Source organism: Cherax quadricarinatus, chromosome 21 (genome assembly GCF_038502225.1).
Source record: "Cherax quadricarinatus isolate ZL_2023a chromosome 21, ASM3850222v1, whole genome shotgun sequence".
In the NCBI taxonomy this organism is placed as follows: domain Eukaryota; kingdom Metazoa; phylum Arthropoda; class Malacostraca; order Decapoda; family Parastacidae; genus Cherax; species Cherax quadricarinatus.
This window is the reverse complement of record NC_091312.1, coordinates 3,355,942-3,378,988: the sequence shown is the minus strand read 5'-3', so window position 1 is coordinate 3,378,988 and position 23,047 is coordinate 3,355,942. Positions and strand designations below refer to the sequence as shown.

General features: G+C 46.0%; 1 protein-coding gene across 3 annotated transcripts in view; it reads right to left on the bottom strand.

Moving 5' to 3' along the window:
- Positions 1-23,047, bottom strand: part of LOC128689061 (max-interacting protein 1-like) — a 1,113,127-nt gene that overhangs the window by 225,158 nt on the left and 864,922 nt on the right. The window lies entirely within an intron of this gene.

The following is a 23,047-nucleotide window of genomic DNA, read 5'->3' as shown; positions in this document are numbered from 1 at the left end:
CTGACGTGTGACCTACAGACAGGTGGGGAGGACACTGACGTGACCTACAGATAGGTGGGGAGGACACTGACGTGTGACCTACAGACAGGTGGGGAGGACACTGACGTGTGACCTACAGACAGGTGGGGAGGACACTGACGTGACCTACAGACAGGAGGGGAGGACACTGACGTGTGACCTACAGACAGGTGGGGAGGACACTGACGTGACCTACAGATAGGTGGGGAGGACACTGACGTGTGACCTACAGACAGGTGGGGAGGACACTGACGTGTTACCTACAGACAGGTGGGGAGGACACTGACGTGTTACCTACAGACAGGTGGGGAGGACACTGACGTGTTACCTACAGACAGGTGGGAAGGACACTGACGTGTGACCTACAGACAGGTGGGAAGGACACTGACGTGTTACCTACAGACAGGTGGGGAGGACACTGACGTGTGACCTACAGACAGGTGGGAAGGACACTGACGTGTTACCTACAGACAGGTGGGAAGGACACTGACGTGTTACCTACAGACAGGTGGAGAGGACACTGACGTGTTACCTACAGACAGGTGGGAAGGACACTGACGTGTTACCTACAGACAGGTGGGAAGGACACTGACGTGTTACCTACAGACAGGTGGGAAGGACACTGACGTGTGACCTACAGACAGGTGGGAAGGACACTGACGTGTGATCTACAGACAGGTGGGGAGGACACTGACGTGTGACCTACAGACAGGTGGGAAGGACACTGACGTGTGACCTACAGACAGGTGGGAAGGACACTGACGTGTGACCTACAGACAGGTGGGAAGGACACTGACGTGTGACCTACAGACAGGTGGGAAGGACACTGACGTGTGACCTACAGTCAATAAAGGTGTTTGAGCATGTGCTGGGTTATCACTCACAACACTGGCTTGAGTGTGTGCTGTTATCAGACACTAACAACAAAGTACAACTAGCACGAGCACTCAGTATTCTTTGGAGAAAGAGCTTAGATCTAGGTGAAATACCGGAGGCCTTAAAGAGTGCAGACATAGCTCATTTGCATAAGGGAGGTAGCAGAGCACTAGCTAAAAATTACAGACCAGTAGCCCTAACTTCTCACATCATAAAAATCTTCGAAAGAGTGATGAGACGGCAGGTTACAAATTTCATGGACCAGCACAACCAACATAACCCTACCAGCATGGTTTTAGAGCAGGACGATCATGTCTGTCACAGCTGCTGAACCATTATGACAGAATTATGGAGGCGCTGGAAGACGACCAAAACGAAGATGTGATATACACAGATTTTGCAAAACTGTTTAACAAATGCGACCAAGATCCAGAATTAGAGAAGTAAAAATCTCACTGCCCCAAGGCACTGTCCTGGCACCTCTGCTGTTTCTCATCATCATAGCAGACAAATAAAAACACCCGTCACACTTCTGAGTCATCATTTGCAAATGACACTAAAATAATACACAAATAACCTGCACATAGAAGAGAGGAGCTTACGACGACACTAAAATAAGCATAAGAGTCACTACAGTAGAGGACGCAGAAAAATTACATGAAGACATAAACAGGGTTTTCCAGTGGGCAGTGGAAAACATGACGTTCAATGGTGATAAGTTCCAGCTGCTTAGGTATGGAAAGAACGAAAAACTCAAAAGGAACACTATATACAAAACTCAAGAGGGTCACCAAATAGAACGAAAGGAACACGTAAAAGACCAGGGAATAATTATCTCAGCGGACCTCTCTTTTAAAGGCTATAACAAGACGAAGATCACGACAGCCAGGAAGATGACGGGTATTGAGAACTTTCAAAACAAGGAAAATAATGTCGATGGTGACACTCTTTAAATCGCTAGTGCTCCCTCATTTAGAATACTGCTCAGTGTTGACGGCCCCATTCAAAGCAGGAGAAATATCAGAGCTGGAACAAATACAGAGATCGTTTACAACTCACACTGGGCCAGTAAAGCCCCTAAATTACTGGGAACGCCTTCAAGTCTTGAACATGTACTCACTGGAGCAGAGAAGAGAAAGGTACATGATAATATATACGTGGAAAGTACTCGAGGTCCCAAATCTGTACAGTGCCACAACTTACTGGACTGAGAGATATGGTATGAAGTGCAAAATAAACCCAGTAAGGAGCAGGGGTGCGGTGGGGACAATAAGGGAACACTATATCAACATCTGGGGTCTCAGACTATTCAACATCTTACCAGAAGATATCAGAAACACGGCTTGAACAAGTGTAGAAGCCTTCAAGAGGAAGCTGGAGAAGTATCTTCACCAGGTGCCAGATCAACTAGGCTGTGATGGATATGTGGGGCAGCAGGCCTCCAGCAGTAACAGCCTGGTTGACCAGGCAAGCACCAGATGAGCCTGGCCCATGGCCGGGCTCCGAGACTAGTGAAACTCTCGAAACTCTTCAAAGGTGTATCAAAGGTGTGCTGGGTTATCAGACACTAACAACACTGGCTTGGGAGTGTGTTGAGTTATCAGACACTGACAACACTGGCTTGAGTGTGTGCTGGGTTACTAGACACTGACAACACTGGCTTGAGTGTGTGCTGGGTTACTAGACACTGACAACACTGGCTTGAGTGTGTGCTGGGTTACTAGACACTGACAACACTGGCTTGAGTGTGTGCTGGGTTATCAGACACTAACAACACTGGCTTGGGAGTGTGTTGAGTTATCAGACACTGACAACACTGGCTTGAGTGTGTGCTGGGTTAACAGACACTAACAACACTGGCTTGAATGTGTGCTGGGTTAACAGACACTAACAACACTGGCTTGAATGTGTGCTGGATTAACAGACACTAACAACACTGGCTTGAATGTGTGCTAGATTAACAGACACTAACAACACTGGCTTGAGTGTGTGCTGGATTAACAGACACTAACAACACTGGCTTGAGTGTGTGCTGGATTAACAGACACTAACAACACTGGCTTGAATGTGTGCTAGATTAACAGACACTAACAACACTGGCTTGAGTGTGTGCTAGATTAATAGACACTAACAACACTGGCTTGAGTGTGTGTGCTGGATTAACAGACACTAACAACACTGGCTTGAATGTGTGCTAGATTAATAGACACTAACAACACTGGCTTGAGTGTGTGCTGGATTAACAGACACTAACAACACTGGCTTGAATGTGTGCTAGATTAATAGACACTAACAACACTGGCTTGAGTGTGTGCTGGATTAACAGACACTAACAACACTGGCTTGAATGTGTGCTAGATTAATAGACACTAACAACACTGGCTTGAATGTGTGCTGGGTTAACAGACACTAACAACACTGGCTTGAATGTGTGCTAGATTAACAGACACTAACAACACTGGCTTGAGTGTGTGCTGGATTAACAGACACTAACAACACTGGCTTGAGTGTGTGCTGGGTTAACAGACACTAACAACACTGGCTTGAGTGTGTGCTGGGTTAACAGACACTTACAACACTGGCTTGAGTGTGTGTTGGGTTAACAGACACTAACAACACTGGCTTGAGTGTGTGCTGGGTTAACAGACACTAACAACACTGGCTTGAATGTGTGCTGGATTAACAGACACTAACAACACTGGCTTGAATGTGTGCTAGATTAACAGACACTAACAACACTGGCTTGAGTGTGTGCTGGATTAACAGACACTAACAACACTGGCTTGAGTGTGTGCTGGATTAACAGACACTAACAACACTGGCTTGAATGTGTGCTAGATTAACAGACACTAACAACACTGGCTTGAGTGTGTGCTAGATTAATAGACACTAACAACACTGGCTTGAGTGTGTGCTAGATTAATAGACACTAACAACACTGGCTTGAGTGTGTGCTGGATTAACAGACACTAACAACACTGGCTTGAATGTGTGCTGGGTTAACAGACACTAACAACACTGGCTTGAGTGTGTGCTGGGTTAACAGACACTAACAACACTGGCTTGAGTGTGTGCTGGGTTAACAGACACTAACAACACTGGCTTGAGTGTGTGCTGGGTTAACAGACACTTACAACACTGGCTTGAGTGTGTGCTGGGTTAACAGACACTAACAACACTGGCTTGAATGTGTGCTGGGTTAACAGACACTAACAACACTGGCTTGAATGTGTGCTGGGTTAACAGACACTAACAACACTGGCTTGAATGTGTGCTGGGTTAACAGACACTAACAACACTGGCTTGAATGTGTGCTGGGTTAACAGACACTAACAACACTGGCTTGAGTGTGAGCTGGGTTAACAGACACTAACAACACTGGCTTGAGTGTGTGCTGGGTTAATAGACACTTACAACACTGGCTTGAGTGTGTGCTGGGTTAATAGACACTTACAACACTGGCTTGAGTGTGTGCTGGGTTAACAGATACTAACAACACTCAGTAACTTAAATTATTGATCCACTGTGACGCTTGTTGGGGAATACCCTCCCCAGACCTCCCACACCCACAACATCCCACCCATACGACCCCATCACCGAAACGCCCCTACATGTACTCTCCCCGGAGCTTGCTCCTCCCCTCCCCCCTGTCATAGCAATGCTCCACTCTGCCTCTGTCCTACCTGGGCTTTTTCCCTACCCTTCTAAGGCTCCTTCCCTTCCCTCCCCTTCCCTTGTTTTCTCCCCTGCCCTGGACTAAATAGGCACCTCTCTCGTCCAACTGAGGAAGGTGAGGGGTAAGGGGGGAGAGTGTGGTTTATGGCACCTGGATGACTATCTTAGTGCCAGGCTACTGGTGAATATCGCTTATCATAAGGCACCCCTCATCCTCCCTAGCACCCCTCATCCTCCCTAGCACCCTTCATCTTCCCTAGCACCCCTCATCCTCCCTAGCACCCCTCATCCTCCCTAGCACCCCTCATCCTCCCTAGCACCCCTCATCCTCCCTAGCATCCCTCATCCTCCCTAGCATCCCTCATCCTCCCTAGCACCCCTCATACTCCCTGACACCCTTCATCCTACTTGGTACCCCTCATCCTCCCTGGCACCCCTCATCCTCCCTGACACCCCTCATCATCCCTGATACCCCTCATCCTCCCTCTCACCCTTCTTCCTCCCTGGCATTCCTCATCTTCTCTGACACCCATCATCCTCCCTGGCATCTCTCATCCTCCCTGACACCCCTCATCCTCTCTGGCACTCATCCTCCCTGACACCCCTCATCCTCCCTTACACCTTCATCCTCCCTGGTAGCCCTCATCCTCCCTTACACTCGTCATCCTCCCTGGCACCCCTCATCCTCCCTGACACCCCTCATCCTCCCTGACACCCCTCATCCTCCCTGACACCCTCATCCTCCCTGACACCACTTATCCTCCCTGGCACCACTTATCCTCCCTGGCACCACTCATGCTCCCTGGTACCCCTCATGCTCCCTGGCACCCCTCATCCCTGGCACTACTCGTCCTCCCTGGCACCACTCATCCTCCCTGGCACTCCTCATCCTCCCTGGCACCCTTCATCCTCCATGGCACCCCTCATCCTCCCTGACACCACTTATCCTCCCTGGCACCACTTATCCTCCCTGGCACCACTCATGCTCCATGGTACCCCTCATGCTCCCTGGCACCCCTCATCCCTGGCACCACTCGTCCTCCCTGACACCACTCATCCTCCCTGGCACCCCTCATCCTCCCTGGTACCCTTCATCCTCCATGGCACCCCTCATCCTCCGACACCACTCATGCTCCCTGACATCCCTCATCCTCCCTGACACCACTTATCCTCCCTGGCACCACTCATACTCCCTGGCACCCCTCATCCCTGGCACCACTCATCCTCCCTGGCACTTTCGGAAGCTTAACCTGAGAATATTCTTAAGTCAGAAGGATCATCAGGAGTCACAACATTATTCCTTCCACTAATGATCAGTAATCCTCCCGAGGGAAGCAGTAAACCCGTAAGAATCATAAAGAACCTGGGAACTGAGATGCAATCACGTTTGATCTAAATTCCTCGTATCAAGAGCCCTTCACCTACACCAAGGCTGTGGATGAGGCGCCACAAACAGTCCAAATTAAGCACCACAACCCGTCTCATCAGGAACTTGACGAATGTCGCCAGTTACTTCTGAAGACAGCCAAGCGTCTGTTGGTAATTCTCCTTACGTATGATGAGTGTGTGTTTTAAGTCCTCGTCTCTTTACCCTTAATGAATTATCATTTAGTGTACTCACTACGCCCCATTAGAATTGTTTTGTACTCTGCCGAGCCTCTTGCTCTCGTAAGGAGTAATCTCGGTGTGCAGATTTGAGACCAATCACCCAAAATCTTCCAGGTGTAACTTACGATGTATCTTTCTCGCCTACATTTCAGGGAGTTGCAGGCACTTGACTGAATTACCGAATTTATTCGGACACTGCAGGTTCTCCGCACTTAATCTAGTTCTGCGATGTCGCTTGTATTAACAGCGGCTCTTTAAAATGGTATAAAATACCGACAGGTTGTTAGGTAAGACACATATGCAACAGTTAGGTATCTTTATTTCGAAACGTTCCGCCTACACAGTAGGCTTCTTCAGTCGAGTACAGAAAAGTTGAAAGAAGCAGAAGATACTTGAAGACGATGTAATCAGTCGATCACCCTTGAAGTTTTGAGGTGGTCAGTCCCTCAGTCTGGAGAAGAGTATTGTTCCATAGTCTGAAACAATATTGTTTCGGAAACAATATCATCGTCTTCAAGTATCTTCTGCTTCTATCAACTTTTCTGTACGCGACTGAAGAAGCCTACTGTGTAGGCGAAACGTTTCGAAATAAAGATACCTAACTGTTGCATATGTGTCTTACCTAACAACAGCGGCTCTTACTGCACAGGAACTCGTCAAGTTTTCTCTTAAAGACAGTTCCGATTTTGACTGGAGTTATTTCAGTGGGTAGATTTGCAAGCCGCTCTCCTTGTAATATCCAGCACTAAATGTTGATGCATCTCGCCTGCGCCTCAGTTTGCACACTGAATGGTGTTAAGCGCACACTGCGGGGTTTTAAGCGGTCCCTATTTAGGTGTGTGAATAGATTCTGCACTTTGTCCAGGTCTACAATTTCTCCAGAATCAAATGATATTGTTCGTGTTCAGCAGTTCCCAGAAACTTCAATACTCTCTACACTGAAACTACATGTCGATTATATATTTAATAATAAATGTCAATGTACAGTAAGTAAATAAATTTCTGATCTTGATGAGGACAAGTAAATAAAAACACTGATGTTAAAGATGCGGAGTTGAAATAAATCACCAAAATGCCAGTGACGCAGCAGCAGGCGCTGCAGAAGCAACTTTCGCAGGAGCAGCAACCGGTGCAACAGCAGCCGTGGCAGCAGCCATCGTCAACATCAACAGCAACTCACAGTGACCTACCATCAACCCATCCTGCCCACCTCCAGGAGCGGCATAATTTTTGATCCTTTTTCCTGACAGGAATGGGTGCCGGAACGATCCTGGGATGGTAATGAACGAGCAGGATTTGCCGCAATTTCCTCGTTATCGGTAAGGTGTAATTGAGCAGTGATTTTAGCGGCACGAATACCAGAGACGCGAGTCCAAGATGGAGAGCCAAGAATGGAAGCCACGAAAAGGAAAAACGAAGAAGTGAAGCCTTGAGAACGGAAAGCAATAAAAAATAAACTTTAAAACGCGATCCACGAAGCACACGGCAGGAGGGGAGGAAATGTTATCATACTCACTGTACGTTTGTAACTTCAACTCATTTATCTATGAACTGTACCAGTCCCCTGATGATGCAGCCTCTTTCCTCTCGACACAGTCTTCCCCTGATGATGCAGCCTCTTTCCTCTCGACACAGTCTTCCCCTGATGATGCAGCCTCTTTCCTCTCGACACAGTCTTCCCCTGATGATGCAGCCTCTTTCCTCTCGACACAGTCTTCCCCTGATGATGCAGCCTCTTTCCTCTCGACACAGTCTTCCCCTGATGATGCAGCCTCTTTCCTCTCGACACAGTCTTTCCCTGATGATGCAGCCTCTTTCCTCTCGACACAGTCTTTCCCTGATGATGCAGCCTCTTTCCTCTCGACACAGTCTTCCCCTGATGATGCAGCCTCCCTCCTCTCTTCTCCCCGCAAAACGAGACTCTTCCCGTAACGATGTAGACTCTTTTCCCTGCCTCTCTTCCTTCTCCCATTCACAGTTTGTTTAAAAGGTTTCTCACCTGCAACAATTTCTTTGCTTCTTCCGGGGGTAGAAGGGGCAGTAGGTGGGTGGATGGACGGGTGAGCGGGGGCCTGGGGGGTTGGCGCGCCCTGACTCCCGGGTGGCCGGGCACACACTGACCCACACAATATAATAATTAAGGTGTCCCTCCTTTGGACATAAAACTATTGTTAGAGGACTCTTGGCGCTGCCTGACAATGGCGTCCATTTGCCCACGCACACAGCGCACTGTTCCCTCCCCTCTCTCCTGGGTGCTGCACCACTGCTGTTCCTCCCTTCTCCTGGGTGCTGCACCACTGCTGTTCCTTCTCCTGAGTGCTGCACCACTGCTGTTCCTCCCTTCTCCTGGGTGCTGCACCACTGCTGTTCCTCCCTTCTCCTGGGTGCTGCGCCACTGCTGTTCCTCCCTTCACTTGAGTGCTGCACCACTGCTGTTTCTCCCTTCTCCTGGGTGCTGCACCACTGCTGTTCCTCCCTTCTCCTGGGTGCTGCGCCACTGCTGTTCCTCCCTTCACTTGAGTGCTGCACCACTGCTGTTTCTCCCTTCTCCTGGGTGCTGCACCACTGCTGTTCCTCCCTTCTCCTGGGTGCTGCACCACTGCTGTTCCTCCCTTCTCCTGGGTGCTACACCACTACTGTTCCCCCCTCTCCCGAGTGCTGCACCAGCGCTGCCACTCTCCTAGCCTTTTGACTCCTGGTGAATGACCAGTCTTGACGCTAGATGCTGCTGCAGTGCTATGACTCCCCTTGGCACCTGATGCTGCACCAGTGCTGTCAGGCGCAAAACTTTGTCCACGGTGAAGGCTTGACAGCCACTCATCGTCAGGTGGTCAGTGTCACGTCTTACTCTTTATTATGTCTTCTTTACCGTCCACTACGAGCCCAGATCACAATTTTCAGATGTTCAAAGCCTGACCATGGGTCCCACTGTACCCTTGAACGTCTCACTGGGGTCTTGAGGATCCCACGGGCGCCTTGAGGACCCCACGGGCATCTTAAGACCCCAAGGGCGTCTTACGACGCTACCGAAGCCCTCAAGATGCCACTGAGACCCTCAAAACGCTAATGAGGCTTTCAAGATGCCGGCATAGTACTCAAGGCGCCAAAAGTATCCTCCAAATGCCAGTGCAACCCTTAAGACGCCAGTGGCGCCCTCAAGACGCCAGTGAGACTCTCAAGACGCCAGTGACTTCCTCAGAAGCCAGTGAAACTCTGAAAACTCCAGTGAGGCTGTTGAGGGCCTTACTAGCGTCTAAGGCCTCATTAGTTTCTTGAACACCTCATTATCATCTTGAACACCTCATTATCATCTTGAACACCTCATTATCATCTTGAACACCTCATTATCATCTTGAACACCTCATTATCATCTTGAACACCTCATTATCATCTTGAACACCTCATTATCATCTTGAAGACCTCATTATCATCTTGAAGACCTCATTATCATCTTGAAGACCTCATTATCATCTTGAACACCTCATTATCATCTTGAACACCTCATTATCATCTTGAAGACCTCATTAGTATCTTCAAGACCTCATTAGTATCTTCAAGACCTCATTAGCATCTTGAAGACCTCATTATCATCTTGAAGACCTCATTATCATCTTGAAGACCTCATTATCATCTTGAAGACCTCATTATCATCTTGAACACCTCATTAGCATCTTGAGGGCCTCACTAGCGTCTTGAAGCCTTACTAGCATCTTGAAAGCTTCATTAGCGTCTTGAGGGCCTCATCTTTATATTTCCTGATTTTCAAAAGATTTCAATCCTTCAGGAGTTTCACAATACCGGGTGAGTTTCTATATACCTCGCACGTCCATTAAATCCTCTACGGGGCACACGATTGTTCCAGTTTAGATTCAAAAAACCAAAATATGGTCACCAATGACGAGCTTATGCACCAAGAAGTCTTCAAGTGTTTGAAAGGTAAAAGAATATTCATAAGGGCCCCATGCGTGTGCCATGAAAAATGTATGAGGATTTTGGGAAAAATTTAATAATGGATGAATGGATATATATATATTTGTCAGTTAAAAATAGGAGAGGAGAGTTATTAAATGGAGAGTTAGAGGTATTGGGAAGATGGAGGGAATGTTTTGAGGAATTGTTAAATGTTGATGAAGATAGGGAAGCTGTGATTTCGTGTATAGGGCAAGGAGGAATAACATCTTGTAGGAGTGAGGAAGAGCCAGTTGTGAGTGTGGGGGAAGTTCGTGAGGCAGTAGGTAAAATGAAAGGGGGTAAGGCAGCTGGGATTGATGGGATAAAGATAGAAATGTTAAAAGCAGGTGGGGATATAGTTTTGGAGTGGTTGGTGCAATTATTTAATAAATGTATGGAAGAGGGTAAGGTACCTAGGGATTTTCAGAGAGCATGCATAGTTCCTTTGTATAAAGGCAAAGGGGACAAAAGAGAGTGCAAAAATTATAGGGGGATAAGTCTGTTGAGTATACCTGGTAAAGTGTATGGTAGAGTTATTATTGAAAGAATTAAGAGTAAGACGGAGAATAGGATAGCAGATGAACAAGGAGGCTTTAGGAAAGGTAGGGAGTGTGTGGACCAGGTGTTTACAGTGAAACACATAAGTGAACAGTATTTAGATAAGGCTAAAGAAGTCTTTGTGGCATTTATGGATTTGGAAAAGGCGTATGACAGGGTGGATAGGGGGACAATGTGGCAGATGTTGCAGGTGTATGGTGTAGGAGGTAGGTTACTGAAAGCAGTGAAGAGTTTTTACGAGGATAGTGAGGCTCAAGTTAGAGTATGTAGGAAAGAGGGAAATTATTTCCCAGTAAAAGTAGGCCTTAGACAAGGATGTGTGATGTCACCGTGGTTGTTTAATATATTTATAGATGGGGTTGTAAGAGAAGTAAATGCGAGGGTCTTGGCAAGAGGTGTGGAGTTAAAAGATAAAGAATCACACATAAAGTGGGAGTTGTCACAGCTGCTCTTTGCTGATGACACTGTGCTCTTGGGAGATTCTGAAGAGAAGTTGCAGAGATTGGTGGATGAATTTGGTAGGGTGTGCAAAAGAAGAAAATTAAAATTGAATACAGGAAAGAGTAAGGTTATGAGGATAACAAAAAGATTAGGTGATGAAAGATTGGATATCAGATTGGAGGGAGAGAGTATGGAGGAGGTGAATGTATTCAGATATTTGGGAGTGGACGTGTCAGCGGATGGGTCTATGAAAGATGAGGTGAATCATAGAATTGATGAGGGTGAGTGGTGCACTTAGGAGTCTGTGAAGACAAAGAACTTTGTCCTTGGAGGCAAAGAGGGGAATGTATGAGAGTATAGTTTTACCAACGCTCTTATATGGGTGTGAAGCATGGGTGATGAATGTTGCAGCGAGGAGAAGGCTGGAGGCAGTGGAGATGTCATGTCTGAGGGAAATGTGTGGTGTGAACATAATGCAGAGAATTCGTAGTTTGGAAGTTAGGAGGAGGTGCGGGATTACCAAAACTGTTGTCTAGAGGGCTGAGGAAATGTTGTTGAGGTGGTTTGGACATGTAGAGAGAATGGAGCGAAACAGAGTGACTTCAAGAGTGTATCAGTTTGTAGTGGAAGGAAGGCGGGGTAGGGGTCGGCCTAGGAAAGGTTGGAGGGAGGGAGTAAAGGAGGTTTTGTGCGCGAGGGGCTTGGACTTCCAGCAGGCATGCGTGAGCGTATTTGATAGGAGTGAATGGAGACAAATGGTTTTTAATACTTGACGTGCTGTTGGAGTGTGAGCAAAGTAACATTTATGAAGGGGTTCAGGGAAACCGGCAGGCCGGACTTGAGTTCTGGTGATGGGAAGTACAGTGCCTGCACTCTGAAGGAGGGGTGCTAATGTTGCAGTTTAAAAACTGTAGTGTAAAGCACCCTTCTAGGAAGACAGTGATGGAGTGAATGACGGTGAAAGTTTTTCTTTTTCGGGCCACCCTGCCTTGGTGGGAATCGGCCAGTGTGATAATAAAAAATAATATATATATATATATATATATACATAGATACATACAAGTGCCCCATACTATACATATAATATGGGGTACGTGTAAATATATTAGTATACCCATGTCCTGTTCCTCATGGAACTATCGATTCCTTCACAATAAAATGCCATAACCTGCATGGTGTGTCTTGTTTACATACTGTTGGTATATCCCACTAGTGTATAACCGTATGTAGGCCGCCTTCACACTTAAAAAACAAGAGTCCATCAATGGAATTAGTGAAAAACAGTGTGCGCGTTAAAACACCGTGAGTAAACAAGGGGAAAGAGAATTTACAAGAACACCTGAGTAACTAACAGAGTCAGTGAGACACTGATAGGGTGCCACGAATAACTTAAGAGGAACTGAATAACTACAGGAACATTGAGTAACTATTGTAAGTTTAGAAAGTATTTATCCCTGAATAAACGAAGGTAATTCTTAAAAGAAACCAGAGAACAGGTGGGATTTGAACCCATGGAGAGTGAGTTTGTAATTGTATTATCTTATTATGATTTATTGAGTCACGAGTCAAGGTAATTCTTTTTTCTTCTGATAACTAACAAATCCGTCCGTAAGTTACGTAGCACTATCAGCAATACCGTAAAAAAATTACTGTACCCTGAATGTCATGGGAGTGCCAGGGTACCCTGAGTGACGGAGTACCAGAAGATGCCAGGAATGTGCCAGGGTGCCAGTGCAGCCAGCAGCACATTACCTTTAAACAACATTAATCAAGGCGTCCGTCACCTAATCACCAACATTAATCACCTGCTCAAAAACCTCTAAATCCCCCTAGACGTTGTGAGTATCTGTGAGTCCTCCCTCCCTCTCTCTCTCTCTCCTCTTAACCTCCCACCCTACTCTCTCTCTCTCTCTCCTCCACACCCAATCCTCTCTCCCTCCTCAACAGATTGTTAACCAGCATCTCCTTGTTGGCCAGAGTTCAAGCAGGTTATTTTCCCTCGTTGGTTCTATCACAACACGTTTTGAAAAAATAGTCCTAGATTACCTCTAGGAAGCTGTTTGACTCTTAGATTCCCAGTCAAAGAATTCCAGTCAATTTGACTAAAGTTAAAATGACCTAGAATTACTACGTCTTCGTGCCTTGAAGGCTTAACAACTTCACCCCCCCCCCCCAAAAAAAAAAAAAATCTCCCCGGGTCCCTATGGAAGTTCGGAGGTCGGTATATCACGTCTAAAATCAACTTTTCTTGTCTCTCCAGAAACTCTACTCAAGACTGTGTTCTTTCAGTCTTTTGTACCACTTTTTATGCAGCAATTCAAGTTTTCTCGAACATATAGTGCCACTCCACAGACCTTTTCTGTTGTTTTAATCAACTCGGAACAAGTTAAAACCGTGAATGTGGCGCCCGACAGGCACGTCCCGGCTCTTCAAATTAACCTATATCTCAGTTACTGCAAAAAAAAAGCAAAATTTTTCGCACAAGCAACTGAACTCGTCCATCTTGTTTCCAGTACTGCATTTCATTATATTCCTCAACATTTATACCTCTGCTTTTAATTTAAAGACCTAACAGCTCCTTCCACTGTTGTAGCTGCTACCTCTGCTCTAAATCAATGAGCCCCATTCCTGGCATACATGTTATCTGGCCATAGAAGTGGTAACAGTTGTCAACAATGGTCCTGCAATATCCTTACGGTGTTCATCGAGCCAGCAATTTACATCACTTGCCCTGCACAATCATTTTACTTCCAACTCTCCGCCTTGATAAAATACCACATAGTATAGGGTGCCCTCTTTCTCTCAAGTCTATTGCTGCCCTGTACCTGGTACTCACATCCTGATTCTTATGCTTGCCAACATCAATGCCTCCAGCTGTGTGGCCAAAGTACTGTGTATTTTGATTAAGAGTGCGCAGGTTCGAATCCTGCCGTGGACTAATACTGTGTGTGTATTATATATGTGTGTGTATGTGTGTATTATATATATATATATATATATATATATATATATATATATATATATATATATATATATATATATATATATATATATATATATATATATATATATATATTATTTCAACAAGTCGGCCGTCTCCCACCGAGGCAGGGTAAACCAAAAAGAAAGAAAATCCGCAAAAAGAAAATACTTTCATCATTCAACACTTTCACCTCATTCACACATAATCACTGTTTTTGCAGAGGCGCCCAGATACAACAGTTTAGAAGTATATGAAGATACACAACATATCCCTCCAAACTGCCAATATCCCAAACCTCTCCTTTAAAGTGCAGGCATTGTACTTCCCATTTCCAGTACTCAAGTCCGGCTAAAAAAATAACCGGTTTCCCTGAATCCCTTCACTAAATATTACCCTGCTCACACTCCAACAGCTCGTCAGGTCCCAAAAACCATTCATCTCCATTCACTCCTGTCTAACACGCTCACGCACGCTTGCTGGAAGTCCAAGCCCCTCGCCCACAAAACCTCCTTTACCCCCTCCCTCCAACCCTTTCGAGGACGACCCCTACCCCGCCTACCTTCCCCTACATATTTATACGCTTACCATGAGGCAGGCCAGTACAACATGGGTTCGAATCCTTGGCTAGCGCAGTGTTGTTATTGATCAATACCACTCGTTCGTGGTTACAATAATATATATATATATATATATATATATATATATATATATATATATATATATATATATATATATATATATATATATCGTGCCGAATAGGCGAAACTTGCGATTTTGGCTTAAATAGAAACGCTCTTCTTGCCGAATAAGGCAAGAGAAAATTTGTGTATGCAATAATTTCACTAAAATCATTATGAACCTAACGAAAGAAAATATATTTCATTGTGTTCGTTTATTATTAATTTATTGTAAATTTATCTAAAATATATTTAGTCGGATTAGGCTAAATTAACTGCGTTTGTTATAATAAGTATAGGTAAGTGTTCTAGGGCTGTTTTGGTACATTAATAATTTTTACATTAATATAAATGAAAAAATATATCTTTAAACGTTTAAGAGAAAATTTTAAAAAGGACTTAATATTAAATGAGTTCTTGCCAATTGATCAGTATATTTTTTTTATTATTTATTATCACACCGGCCGATTCCCACCAAGGCAGGGTGGCCCGAAAAATAAAAACTTTCACCATCATTCACTCCATCACTGTCTTGCCAGAAGGGTGCTTTACACTACAGTTTTTAAATTGCAACATTAACACCCCTCCTTCAGAGTGCAGGCACTGTACTTCCCATCTCCAGGACTCAAGTCCGGCTTGCCGGTTTCCCTGAACCCCTTCATAAATGTTACTTTGCTCACACTCCAACAGCATGTCATGTATTAAAAACCATGTGTCTCCATTCACTCCTATCAAACACGCTCACACATGCCTGCTGGAAGTCCAAGCCCCTCGCACACAAAACCTCCTTTACCCCCACCCTCCAACCTTTCCTAGGCCGACCCCTAACCCGCCTTCCTTCCACTACAGACTGATACACTCTTGAAGTCATTCTGTTTCGCTCCATTCTCTCTACATGTCCGAACCACCTCAACAACCCTTCCTCAGCCCTCTGGACAACAGTTTTGGCAATCCCACACCTCCTCCTAACTTCCAAACTACGAATTCTATGCATTATATTCACACCACACATTGCCCTCAGATATGACATCTCCGCTGCCTCCAGCCTTCTCCTCGCTGCAACATTCATTTATATATATATATATATATATATATATATATATATATATATATATATATATATTATTTTATTATTATTATCACACTGGCCGATTCTCACCAAGGCAGGGTGGCCCGAAAAAGAAAAACTTTCACAATCATTCACTCCATCACTGTCTTGCCAGTAGGGTGCTTTACACTACAGTTTTTAAACTGCAACATTAACACCCCTCCTTCAGAGTGCAGGCACTGTACTTCCCATCTCCAGGACTCAAGTCCGGCCTGCCGGTTTCCCTGAATCCCTTCATAAATGTTACTTTGCTCACACTCCAACAGCATGTCAAGTATTAAAAACCATTTGTCTCCATTCACTCCTATCAAACACGCTCACGCATGCCTGCTGGAAGTCCAAGCCCCTCGCACACAAAACCTCCTTTACCCCCTCCCTCCAACCTTTCCTAGGCCGACCCCTACCCCGCCTTCCTTCCACTACAGACTGATACACTCTTGAAGTCACTCTGTTTCGCTCCATTCTCTCTACATGTCCAAACCACCTCAACAACCCTTCCTCAGCCCTCTGGACAACAGTTTTGGTAATCCCACACCTCCTCCTAACTTCCAAACTACGAATTCTCTGTATTATATTCACACCACACATTGCCCTCAGACATGACATCTCCACTGCCTCCAGCCTTCTCCTCGCTGCAACATTCATCACCCATGCTTCACACCCATATAAGAGCGTTGGTAAAACTATACTCTCATACATTCCCCTCTTTGCCTCCAAGGACAAAGTTCTTTGTCTCCACAGACTCCTAAGTGCACCACTCACCCTTTTCCCCTCATCAATTCTATGATTCACCTCATCTTTCATAGACCCATCCGCTGACACGTCCACTCCCAAATATCTGAATACATTCACCTCCTCCATACTCTCTCCCTCCAATCTGATATCCAATCTTTCATCACCTAATCTTTTTGTTATCCTCATTACCTTACTCTTTCCTGTATTCACTTTTAATTTTCTTCTTTTGCACACCCTACCAAATTCATCCACCAATCTCTGCAGCTTCTCTTCAGACTCTCCCAAGAGCACAGTGTCATCAGCAAAGAGCAACTGTGACAACTCTCACTTTATGTGTGATTCTTTATCTTTTAACTCCACGCCTCTTGCCAAGACCCTCGCATTTACTTCTCTTACAACCCCATCTATAAATATATTAAACAACCACGGTGACATCACACATCCTTGTCTAAGGCCTACTTTTACTGGGAAATAATTTCCCTCTTTCCTACATACTCTAACTTGAGCCTCACTATCATATATATATATATATATATATATATATATATATATATATATATATATATATATATATATATATATATATATATATATATATAAAATCTTTGTTAAAGGTACTTCTCCAGCAACTTTCGTTTTTTCCCTCTACGTCTCTCTCTCTCTCTCTCTTTTTTAAACAGGGTTTGACAATGTTAGGTTAAGGATCCCTAACTTTATTGGCAAGTTAAGAGCTGTTGCCTACATCAGCTCATTTGAAAGCATTTTTATTGTTATGAGACATACAAGTAGGGAACAGGATGAAGTTGGAGCCATCTGTGAGCCAGCATTTTCATCTGATCAACTGACTTTATCTCTCTTCTCTTCTCTTCTCTTCTCTCTCTCTTTCCATCTTCCCTCATTAATTTTAAGGAAAATTAAATAAATTTAAATCGTCCTCTCCTCACTACTGTCACGCCGCCTCCTTGCTACTCTTGTACCCAGGATATTGGCCCTAAAAAATGGTGTTTGGTCATTTATGGTGAGACGACCACTTTATAATACACTGCCAAGCAGTGACACTCACCTACCATCACTGCCAGACAGTAACACCCACCTACCATCACTGCCAGGCAGTGACACCCACCCACCATCACTGCCAGGCAGTAACACCCATCTACCATCACTGCCAGACAGTAACACCCACCTACCATCACTGCCAGGCAGTGACACCCACCCACCATCACTGCCAGGCAGTAACACCCGCCCACCATCACTGCCAGGCAATGATACCCATCTACCATCACTGCCAGGCAGTGACACCCACCTACCATCATTGCCAGGCAGTGACACTCACCTACCATCACTGCCAGGCAGTGACACCCACCTACCATCACTGCCAGGCAGTGACACTCACCTACCATCACTACCAGGCAGTGACACCCACCTACCATCACTGCCAGGCAGTGACACCCACCTACCATCACTGCCAGGCAGTGACACCCACCGACCCACCAGCGTTACACCCTGAACCCTCTATGGAAATTTGCAGCCTGAGAATTGTGGGTCACAGGCGACGACTCTCTCATTGATGCCCTGCCCGGGGTGCCAGGGGTAGTGAGAGGGAGGGAGGGAGGGAGAGAAGGAAAGAGGGGGGAACTAAGGAAGAGGTGGTAAGAACAGAGAAAGGGGTGGACCAAGGTAGGAAGGAAAGGAACAGAAGTAGAGGGAAGAGGAGATACCGGAGACCAGGAAAAAGAAAAGTTAATTAAGGAAAGTAGAGAGAATGACGGTTGAAGGGTAAAGATGAGAACAGAAGTGCAATCAGAAAGAAGGAGGAAGAAAATATTAAAAGAGTACAGCAACAGACGCACTGTCTCAGGAGAGGAATCATAACCATCAGTATTGTTTACCTGGAGTTTACCTGGAGAGAGTTCCGGGGGTCAACGCCCCCGCGGCCCGGTCTGTGACCATAAAAGAACCGGTAGCTTTACTGTTTCTTTAATGCGACATATTCACTCACAGGATGAGTGACATTGCTTAATACTATCTAGAAGAGGAGGTAACCAGTTCCTCAGTCCCGTAGAACCATACACAGAATACAGTAAATGTTGTGGTAATCAGTCCCTCAGCTTAGGTGAAGGCATTCAGTACTGTAGAGGAGGGAGGAGGGAGGGAAGGGAAGGAAGAGGAAGGAAAAGAGAAATAAAGCGAGGAAGATGATACATGCGGCCCTGGGGAGCCATCAACACCCTAGCACCCATAGTGAGAGTCAAGGCACCTACCTACCTACCAACCTACCTACCAACCTACCTACCTACCTACCTTCCTAACACTCTTGACTAACTTTCCTCTTGTGGCTCCCTCAATTATCAACTCGCTCCTACATTCTAGTTAAATGTGAGTTATTTTCCAACTTATTCAGGACAGAAGCCTTGAGCAGACTCCTCACAATACTGAGTGCATTGTGAGGAGTGTCTCCTGCTAGAAAAACAATCACTTCAGCTCCTTGTCGACACTTATGTAACTCTGCTTCCACACCGTGTTACTCTCCTCTCTTTCTTCTTCCTGGCTGCTCAATACTATCTTCTTTCACACCGAAACCCATTCTACCTCCCTCCAACTCCCTCCCTTGCTGCCTGCCTACTCCTCTGCTTATCCCATCTTCACCTCCCCTTCCCGTTTTTCTACTCCCCCCTCCCACTCTCCCTTCCCATCCTCTCACATGCCATCAGCGTTCAACCATCACCATAATCATCCCACCTTTCATTACCTGCCATGAGCATCCTGCCATTACCATAACCATAACATTCTCTCCCACCATTCCCTATGCTTCCGCACAGCAGCTTCAACATTCTACCATCACGATCAACCATAGTACTACCTACTTTACAGTTCATTATACTGCTCTCTTACCTAAGCCTCCCATCACCATAACCACCTCCCCACTTCTCTACCATACCTTCAGAGTCATCAGCCTAACTACAACAGATCCTCCCTAACAACTCTCCGCTGTTTCCCCGGCTACCATAAGAGTCCCACAATAACCATTACTTTCCATTCTGTCTTGAGCGCAGGTGTTAACTTCTGGTTCTGGTAGACTGGGACGTCAACACTAGTGATGCCTGTAAAGTACGATCCTCGAAGGCAGAACAATTATCATAATACATGTATATCCATTAGTTGCTAAACCATTATAATAAAAAGAGATAAAATAATGTGATACAAAAAATCTATACATCCCGACAGGTGAAGTATTAATATAGTGTGACTTCCCTAAGTTAGTCAAGGGACCGGATAAACCAGCGGAAGGCCTCGGTCAGCTGACCAAAAGCTCCAGTGGTGGGTCATCACATGACTGAAGACCCGCGTCAGGAAACACTTATCCTGTTTCCTTACGAATCTTGCCAAACCTGACCTACTGCCTAAGACTGTTCTAGATTTGCCTGTGACAGGCTTGAGGACTTTAATAACCTTACAGTAGTGATACAAGTAACTGGAAGACAGAGATGAAGTTAAATGGAGGATCAACTACTTTAGATGTAACGCACTGCTTTTATAACAGTATGTTCACTCACTTTATGAGTGATGCTGCTCAATGAACTCGATCCTCCGGCCAAAATATATAATAAAAACTTTAATGATACCCATCCCAGAGACGGAACTGTCTGCCCTCCAGCAAGGAGTTAATCCTGTGCTACCCAACTGTAGTTCCCCACTACACATAACCAATACCTGGCCCACCCCAGGCACCCAGACATGGCGGCACCTGCCTCGAGCTGGCGTTGTGGTGGTCAGTACCAGCAGCTGTGTGATGCCAGCGTGTGCCAGTGAGGGTCGAGACACCACAAAACCCGCCACTGTAAGTAGGTCATAACCTACTCATACTTAGTCTTCTACATGCTTCCTTACTCCAGAGTTATGTTGTGCACGTTTTACTCTCAAAATGGGATGCCGTAAATAGAATCAGATATATCACAGATACAGTCGGAGTAACACAACAAACAACACACATCCTAAGTCTCACATGCAGATATAGTCAGGAGTGCCACAGATACAGTCAGAAATGCCACAGATATGTCAAAAGTGCCACAGTGTGAGACGTGCTTGACTCTGCTACTAAAGCAGGGGGTTGGGGTCTGTTGAAGGCAAGCCAGCCACATCTCACGGATGAATTCTCAGTTTTCATGGACTTAAGAATGCAGGGAAAATGAGATGTTTAGTGTATGGACCAAGGTTGGCGGCAGTGTAACACGGACGTCGCCACAGGTGTAACACGGACGCCGCCACAATTGTAACACGGACGTCGCCACAGTTGTAACACGTACGTCGCAACAGGTGTAACACGGACGTCGCCACAGGTGTTACACGGACGTGCAACACACTCCCAATTTTACAAATATTCCCAGAGACCAAAAGTCTAGGAATTTTTAACCGCTTCGGTAAAAATGTTGCTCATAAAATATGTGAAGAATTCTTATATCGTTCCTAGCGCAAGTTGAGGCCTGATGGAGGAAGTAGGTAGGGAGAGACCTGGTGGAGGAAGTAGGTAGGGAGAGACCTGGTGGAGGAAGTAGGTAGGGAGAGACCTGATGGAGGAAGTAGGTAGGGAGAGACCTGATGGAGGAAGTAGGTAGGGAGAGACCTGATGGAGGAAGTAGGTAGGGAGAGACCTGATGGAGGAAGTAGGTAGGGAGAGACCTGATGGAGGAAGTAGGTAGGGAGAGACCTGATGGAGGAAGTAGGTAGGGAGAGACCTGATGGAGGAAGTAGGTAGGGAGAGACCTGATGGAGGAAGTAGGTAGGGAGAGACCTGATGGAGGAAGTAGGAAGAGAGACCTGATGGAGGAAGTAGGTAGAGAGAGACCTGATGGAGGAAGTAGGTAGAGAGAGACCTGATGGAGGAAGTAGGTAGGGAGAGACCTGATGGACCTGAATGACCTACTTCCACTGGGGAATCCCGCCTACCAGTGACTATGCCCTCGTCTGCTACACGTCTCTCTTCACTGACGCCTATATAAGCGCCAGTCTCCTTACCTGTGCTTCAGAATCTCTACAACCACGGTGTTGTAAACACCACCTCCAAGGCTGAGGGACTGATTACCTCATCTTTTGTATATAGTTCTTCTGTTTTCTAATTATGTCCAAGAATTTGTATTGATAAAGCCACTGGATGGCGAAACGTTTACAATAAAGATATCCAGATGTTGCACAAGTGTCTTAACTTTCATCTTGTCGGTATTGTATACCTGTCTTGCACAACCTGATGGAGGAAGTAGGTAGGGAGAGACCTGATGGAGGAAGTAGGTAGGGAGAGACCTGATGGAGGAAGTAGGTAGGGAGAGACCTGATGGAGGAAGTAGGTAGGGAGAGACCTGATGGAGGAAGTAGGTAGGGAGACACCTGATGGAGGAAGTAGGTAGGGAGAGACCTGATGGAGGAAGTAGGTAGGGAGACACCTGATGGAGGAAGTAGGTAGGGAGAGACCTGATGGAGGAAGTAGGTAGGGAGACACCTGATGGAGGAAGTAGGTAGGGAGACACCTGATGGAGGAAGTAGGTAGGGAGAGACCTGATGGAGGAAGTAGGTAGGGAGAGACCTGATGGAGGAAGTAGGTAGGGAGAGACCTGATGGAGGAAGTAGGTAGGTAGAGACCTGATGGACTAAGTAGGTAGAGACCTGATGGACTAAGTAGGTAGAGACGTGATGGAGGAAGTAGGTAGGTAGAGACCTGATGGAGGAAGTAGGTAGGTAGAGACCTGATGGAGGAAGTAGGTAGGTAGAGACCTGATGGAGGAAGTAGGTAGGTAGAGACCTGATGGAGGAAGTAGGTAGGGAGAGACCTGATGGAGGGAGTAGGTAGGGAGAGACCTGATGGAGGAAGTAGGTAGGGAGAGACCTGATGGAGGAAGTACGTAGAGACCTGATGGAGGAAGTAGGCAGGGAGAGACCTGATGGAGGAAGTACGTAGAGACCTGATGGAGGAAGTAGGTAGAGAGAGACCTGATGGAGGAAGTAGGTAGGGAGAGACCTGATGAAGTAGGTAGGGAGAGACCTGATGGAGGAAGTAGGTAGAGACCTGATGGAGGAAGTAGGTAGAGACCTGATGGAGGAAGTAGGTAGAGACCTGATGGAGGAAGTAGGTAGAGACCTGATGGAGGAAGTATGTAGAGACCTGATGGAGGAAGTAGGTAGGGAGAGACCTGATGGAGGAAGTAGGTAGGGAGAGACCTGATGGAGGAAGTAGGTAGGGAGAGACCTGATGGAGGAAGTAGGTAGGGAGAGACCTGATGGAGGAAGTAGGTAGGGAGAGACCCGATGGAGGAAGTAGGTAGGGAGACCTGATGAAGGAAGTAGGTAGGGAGAGACCTGATGGAGGAAGTAGGTAGGGAGAGACCTGATGGAGGAAGTAGGTAGGGAGAGACCTGATGGAGGAAGTAG